This window comes from Marmota flaviventris, chromosome 7, assembly GCF_047511675.1.
Source record: "Marmota flaviventris isolate mMarFla1 chromosome 7, mMarFla1.hap1, whole genome shotgun sequence".
Classification (NCBI taxonomy): Eukaryota; Metazoa; Chordata; class Mammalia; order Rodentia; family Sciuridae; genus Marmota; species Marmota flaviventris.
Window position 1 is genome coordinate 105,001 of NC_092504.1, and position 6,988 is coordinate 111,988.

Below are 6,988 nucleotides of genomic sequence, written 5' to 3' on the forward strand. Positions count from 1 at the left end.
GCTGCAGCCAGCGTGGGGAGCGGCGCGCCAGAAGGGCGGCAGGAAACGGGAGCGGGCACCTGCCCACCCGCGGAGGAGCCCCGCCCGGAGAGAGCTGGCCGAGCCGCGCGGGCCGCACCGGCCGGACAAACCCAGGGCGGCACACGGTGTATCACCGCCAGCGCACACACTAGGCGCACGGGCGGTCCCGCGTGGCCCCGGACGAGCCGCCGGCCGGGTTCCCTGCATCAGCCAACCTCCCGGGAGGGCCCTCGCGGGGGACAGGGCCCCACCGCCCCACCGCCGCCGCAAGAGGCGGGGAGCCCCCGAACCCTCAACCCGCACACCGTGACGAGCATCCCCAGCGACAACCGCCCGTCCAGCGTGCCCACCGCCACACCCGGTACACGCCCGGGAGGGGGCGGCAGCGCGGCCGCGACCAGTCAGCCAGGGGGGGAGGCTCGGCGGAGGCGAGGAGGGGGGCACAACACCGCCGGGATGGAGGGCGCGCCGGAGGCAGCGAGGGGCAAAGAAACGCGGAGAGGAAACCGGGGAGAAGACCTCGGGCACAGAGTCGGGCCGCCAGGAAAACAAGCGGGGTCCCACCGCCACACGCGAGGGCGGTCCCGCACCGCCTGCGACGCCAACCCGGCCTCCGGTCCCAGCCCCGGAGCCTCCCAACGAGACCCGCCGCCCCGCCACCACAGGGTGGCCCTCCACGCGACGAGACGCGCCTGGACGCCAAACGCCAGCATGCAACGCCACACCTCGTGCCGGTCGAGTCCCACGACCTGGGCCTCTACGGCCCCAGGGTCCGCTCGCTCACCACGCCGCCCGCGGAACGCTCCCAGGGGGGGCCGCGGCGGCCGCGCCCCAGGCCAGCGCACACGCACGCAGGCCGCCCGCCGGCTCGGGACCGGGAGCGGGCAGAGGGCCACTCGCAGCGGGCGAGGGGGAAGGGGGGACGGGGCCCCTCAACCCCCGGCTGCGCGAACAGAGCCCCACCGCCCCCGCGCGCACACACGCGGCAGGCACCAGCGGCCCACACGGTGGCCCCACGTGCGCCAGAGGGCCCGGCCAGGCCCAGCGGGAACCCTCCCCCGACTCGAAGGGGGGGAGGCGTGGGCCGCGGTAGGCACCAAGAGCAGGCGCTCGGCCCCCACCCGCGGGGGGCCGGCGGACCCCCGCCCTCCCAGACGGCGGGAAGGGGGGGACTCTCGCCTACACACACCACCGACGGTAGCGTAGCGCACAAGGCAGGGGGCGGCCAATGGGGGAATCCGGTACCCCACACGAGGCACGCCCTTCACGGATCGCTAGAGAAACGTTCCTCACTGAGGGTGGGCGGCACCCGACCCAGCCCCTCTCCCAACCGGCCGCCGAGACAACGAGGGGGATCTGCGGTATGGGCAAGCACAAGGCTTCTTGAGCGTTCGCGGCCGGGGACACCCACAGCCCCATCGCCTCGGGGACCGGACCGGCCCCAGCTCGGCGTCCCGCCACAATCGCTCAAACGCCCGGGCAACGTCTCCTTTCCCCCACCGGAGGTGGGGAAGAGCGCCCGGGCGCCCGCTCGCCTAACACTCCCCACGCCACTCGGCACTGGGGACGACAACGCAACCCGCTCCCCCCGGAGAGGGAACGCGCAACGCTGCCGAGCTTACCGCCTCGATCCCCGGAGCGCAGCAACAACGCTCTTCCTTTCGGGCACTCGCCTCAGAAACCCCCGCAGACGGGGCGAGACCGACAGCGAGGCGGCGGCCGGCCGCGGCAGCGGCACTGGGATCGGGAACAGCACACACCGGCTCAGCCTCAGGCACCTCAGGAAACGACCCGGAGCGCCCCAGGAGCACCGAAGCAGAGGCGCACCGTCGCGCCAAAGCAGCACGGCGGCAGCCCTCCCCGGCGCGGGGAGGGCCACACACGGCCCTTGGCCGCCCAGAGCGGGCGGCGAGCGAGAAGCACCCGCTACGTCAAAGGACCCCGGGAGCGAGGTCGAGGCCGGATTCCGCACCCCCGCCCTTCCCCGCACCGCGAACGGGCGGGGAGGCAAGGCGAGGGACCCGCAGGCAGGACGAGAAGAGCTGGCCCATTCACCATGAATGTCCGTCCCTCGCCTGGCGCGGCTTTGGTCCAGCCCAGGAGAGCGCAGAGTCACCACATCGATCAGCAGAGTGGGCGGGAGAGACCCAGGGAGCAGGGGGAGACCCGGCGAGGACCGCTTCTAAGAGGAGCCTGCTACGGCCTCACCGGCCCCACACCCCAGGGAGAGCGGCCGACGACACGGAACGGGGAACGCCTGACACGCGCGACTCAGAGCCATGGAAACGAGCGTCGTCACACCGCCCCCGGTGCCCGCAGCGAGGAGCGCACGGGCGGTAAAGGACCACCCGCCACCTCCCCCACCGCCCCCCGGCGCCAGAAGACCGGCCGGCCGGAGGTGGCACCACCACCGCGAGGGCACTCCAGGTGCGCCAAAGAGCCGTCGCACGCAGGCCCAGGCAAGCAGCTCCAGAGGGAACGGGTCCGGGCCACCCCATCAGCCCAGAGCCCGGCACGCACCCGGAGGCCCAAGCTCCCTCCCTCTGGCGGCACGCGCCAGAGGACAACGTGTCAGCACCTACCCGATGGCAGAAAACGGCCAACTCGGGCCAAAACAATCGCGACCGGGGCAACGGGGAACAGTTCACTCAGCACTGCCGCCTTCCCTGAACAGAGTCGCGGTCAGCACACCGCGATATCGAGCCCATCACCGAGCTCCAGAGCCCCTAGGGACAACTGGTCGACCCTCGTGGACGAAGGCGAAAACAAGAGACGGGGACCACCATCTCCAACGAGCAGGACCGGGGGGCGGCCGGGGAACACGCTAAGGCGACCCACCACCGAAGGACGCCGGGCATAGCCATCAGGACAAGCCCCGGGCAGCGGGCCCCCAAAGAGGGAATGCGGCAAGGCCGGCCAAGCACACCCCTCTGGCCCGCCCGGCGCAGCCCCGCGGCCACGCGGCCAAAACCCGTGAGAGAGAGAGGGAGAGGGAGAGGCAGCGGGAGAAAAATAACACAGGAGTCCCGGCGACCGACCCAGACGGGGCCAAGCGAAGCCCGTGGCGGCGAAGGAACCGCTCAGACTGCCACCCGAGGCGCCCGCGGCCCGGACCGAGCAGGGAGAGGAGACAACCGACACACACACAAAGCCTGCCGGTCCAGTATACCGCCAACGGGCCACAACGGCCCAGCCCAGCGCGACCGAGACAGTTCCGCTGGCGCCGCCCAACTCCTGGATCTCTGTCTCGGCCACCGCCACCGAATATCACGCCTTGGCGACTTCCGAGGATCAGACGCTCCCATAAAAGCGGCCACCAGGTGGAGCTCGACAACCGTCAACCAAATCAGGCGGAAGGGACGCGGAACCTCGGGCGGCGTCAGCGGGATCCGCTCCGCAGGGGTCGTAGAGAGTCACCCGGACACATCCCACCAGCCGGGTCGCCCCGCCAGGGCCCCCCACAGCGGCGGGCGCGAGACGCAGGCAGATCGGCCCAGCACCCCTAGAGAATCCGGCCGGGGACACGGGCGGTGTGGGACTTCAAAACCGAAACCACCACGGTGAAGCCACTATCAGACGGGCAGATTGCTAGGCCACGGTCGGATCCATCCACAGAATGGAGGAATTGACAGAAACGTGTAAAAACCCGTTGAAATCGGTTGCTTGGGAATTTGATCTGCTGGTCTTTGGGCTTGGTGTTTCCGCCTGTTTCTGTACCCAAAAAAAAAAAAAAAAAACCGGAAGATGAACAGCCTCTGAGAATCCTTCCTCCTCTGTCTGTGTCTGTGGTTCAGTGCCAGAGGGCCGGCCTAGCACATAGGAGGCACTGGGTTTGAGCCTTAGCGCGGCATACAAAAAGGAACACAGTCAAGAGAAGGCGTGCTGTCCACCTACAACTACTCTAAAAAAGAAAAAAGAAAAAAAAAAAGAATACTGACCATAATAGGAAAAAGGATTCTTCCTTGTGGAGTTCTATTTTGTCTGGCCACATTTTATATACATATATAAACATTTTTTTTTTATTTTTTTAAGAGAGAGTGAGAGAGAATTTTAATATTTACTTTTTAGTTTTCGGTGGACACAACATCTTCGTTTGTATGGGGCGCTGAGGACCGAACCCGGGCCGCACGCAACCAGGCGAGTGCGCTGCCACTTGAGCCACATCCCCAGCCCCTTTTTTAACTTTTACTTATTTTTCTTTTTTAAAGACAAAAGAAGGAGAGAGAGGGAGGGGGAGAGAGAGAGAGAGAGAGAGAGAGAGAGAGAGAGAGAGAGAGAGAGAATTTTTTAATGTTTGTTTTTCAGTATTCAGTGGGCACAACATCTTTATTTTATTTTATGTGGTGCTGAGTATCGAACCCAGCGCCCCGCGCATGCCAGGGGAGCGCGTTACCACTTGAGCCTCATCCCCAGCCCATTAATTCTTATCTGTATTTGTGTTTTTATTTACCAATTTTTTTTTTCATCTTGTGAAAACAGATCAACTTTAATTTCAGCACCTGAAGCTATCCAAGGGTATGCTCTATAAAGGTCATGGGACTGTTGTACACATTCAATAAAGTGACAACTCTGCCATACCACTTAGTATCTCACAATCAGGAACATACTTTTGAATTGCTTAAACAGAATCCACAGAATTAAAACAAAATCAGAAGCCATCCACAGTTATACTAATTGTCAATTACAAGTTTTACAATTAATACTTGATATAACAGTCAATATATAGCAGGGGATATTGAAATGATTTCAGAGTCTCATCCAGTTGTATTCGATTGGGAAGGTTTCTTGAATGGGGATAAAACTGGCCAAAGATAGATACAACCAGGATCAGACCAGCAAGTAAAAGTCCTACCACAGTTTCTGTGGTTTCCACTTTTTTTTTTCTTTGTCAGTTAAAAGTGAACAGTGAGAATTAAATACTTATCTTTACATATACACAAGGTATGCTGTGAAGCATACTTGCTTACAAACATATAAAAATACTTGTTAAATAGTTCAATAAGAAAATAATGCACAAAAGTACATAGCAAAAACATTAACCATCTGTGACTCTGGAAAGCTCAATTCCGTGTTTTATATGACAGCAAACAAAAACAACTTTAGTTTTTTTGGAATGCCTTAAACCTGAAATACTTGAAAAGGAAGACAGACAGAAATCATTCATTCTTATCCTTAGCATGGCTGTGAAAGAGTTAAATTAAGAAACCAAGTACACATTGAGATGCCCAAGTCCAGAATGAGTCCAAATATTTGGCCACATAGAACACTATCATCTTCAAGAGGAGGAGTCATCACAGGCTTGATAAGCAGTTTTTTGTTTTTTTTTTTTAAAGAGAGAATTTTTTAATATTTATGTTTTAGCTTTCGGCGGACACAACATCTTTGTATGTGGTGCTGAGGATGGAACCCGGGCCGCACGCATGCCAGGCGAGCGCGCTACCACTTGAGCCACATCCCCAGCCCCGAGAAGCAGGTTTTAATCCATAAATACAATAGGTATTTTGGTATTTTGGCCACTGGGAAAGAAAAGCTGTAGTATCAAGAAAGGTCTGATATGTCTCAATTTTGTAAACTCCGTTCAGTGTATTTAAGGTTATGTAAGGTTGACATCAAAATCTTTAAAGATAGGCAAAAAATTCATATTAAAAAAAAAAACCCTCCTGTGGATGTTAGAATAACAGTAGGTAATATGATTCCAGAAGTTAAAAATTATTTCACAACCTAAAACTTCAGCTTAGCAAACAGCTTAGGTTGCACAACTGATTCATCCCTATTAAGATGTAAGCCCTTAAAAGAAGAATATGTCTGTATATGTAGACATGTATTTAGAAAGAATCAGATCATCTTTGAAGCAGCCTTAGTGTTTCCTTTAAATTGGTCTGGAAAGGATTAGCCGGCTTCTTGGTCTAAGGCTAACACGGTGATCATTTGTCTAAGGCTAGAAAGGTACCAACATGAGGTAAACCATCAGGAGAGGAGGAGGAGATGAGGGCTTTTCCTGGGAGTTGGTAGCTAAAATTCAAGGGATTCTTAGAAAATGACACAATGGCAGCCTTTCTTGTCTTTTTCTTTCCGAGTTGGTTCCGGTGAAGGAGGACATTCTTGCTCTTGAAATTTCCTTATAACCCGGACAAGTTCATGAAAGGCTTGATCTACATTCATCCTCATCTTTGCTGATGCCTCCATGTATGTTACTTTAAGTTGCCATGCTAACTGCTGTCCTTCCTCCTGTGTAACCTGTCTTTCATGATCCAGGTCTGCTTTATTACCAATTAAAATCATTGGAAACTCATCACGATCCTTTACTCTGAGAATCTGTCTTTGAAACGTATAGATTTCTTCAAAACTGCGGAGCCCAGCCGGGCCGTGCCGCGCCGAGCCGCGCCGAGCCTCCGCCGCCCGCCCTAGGCCCGGCTTCGGGGACGTGTGCGGACGGGCGGGGGTCCCGAGCGCCGGGAGCTGCCAGGAAGGACTCTGGGCGCGGCAGCAAGCCCCGGGGCTGACTTGGTGCTGCCCGAGGCGCAGAGAAGCCGACTGAGCGCAGGGGTCAGGGGCTGCAGCGGCCGGGGACTGGCTCCTCTGAGCTTCTCCGCAGCGCCTGCGGAACGCAGCCTCCACCGCCGCTACAAATGGCCGTCTATTTACCTATCTGTTTACCTGAGTTTTTTGTTGTTTTTTGAGCATTTTCTTAAACCGCAAGTCATTTTCCATTGGGTCACAGAGCCAAATTTTACGTTTAGGCACTTGGTAATAAGAAGCTATAACAGGGCTCTAAGAGCGGTTGCCTTGGCTAAAAAGCGTGGGCCCTTGTCCCAGAGCGAAACAACAACAACAACGGGGGGGGGGGGGACAAAAAGCCAAAAAAAAAAAAAAAAAAAAAAAAAGAATCAAACAAATAATCCAATCAATCCATGGGCCAAGGACCTGAACAGATACTTCTCAGAAGTGGATTAAGACGCTCCTATAA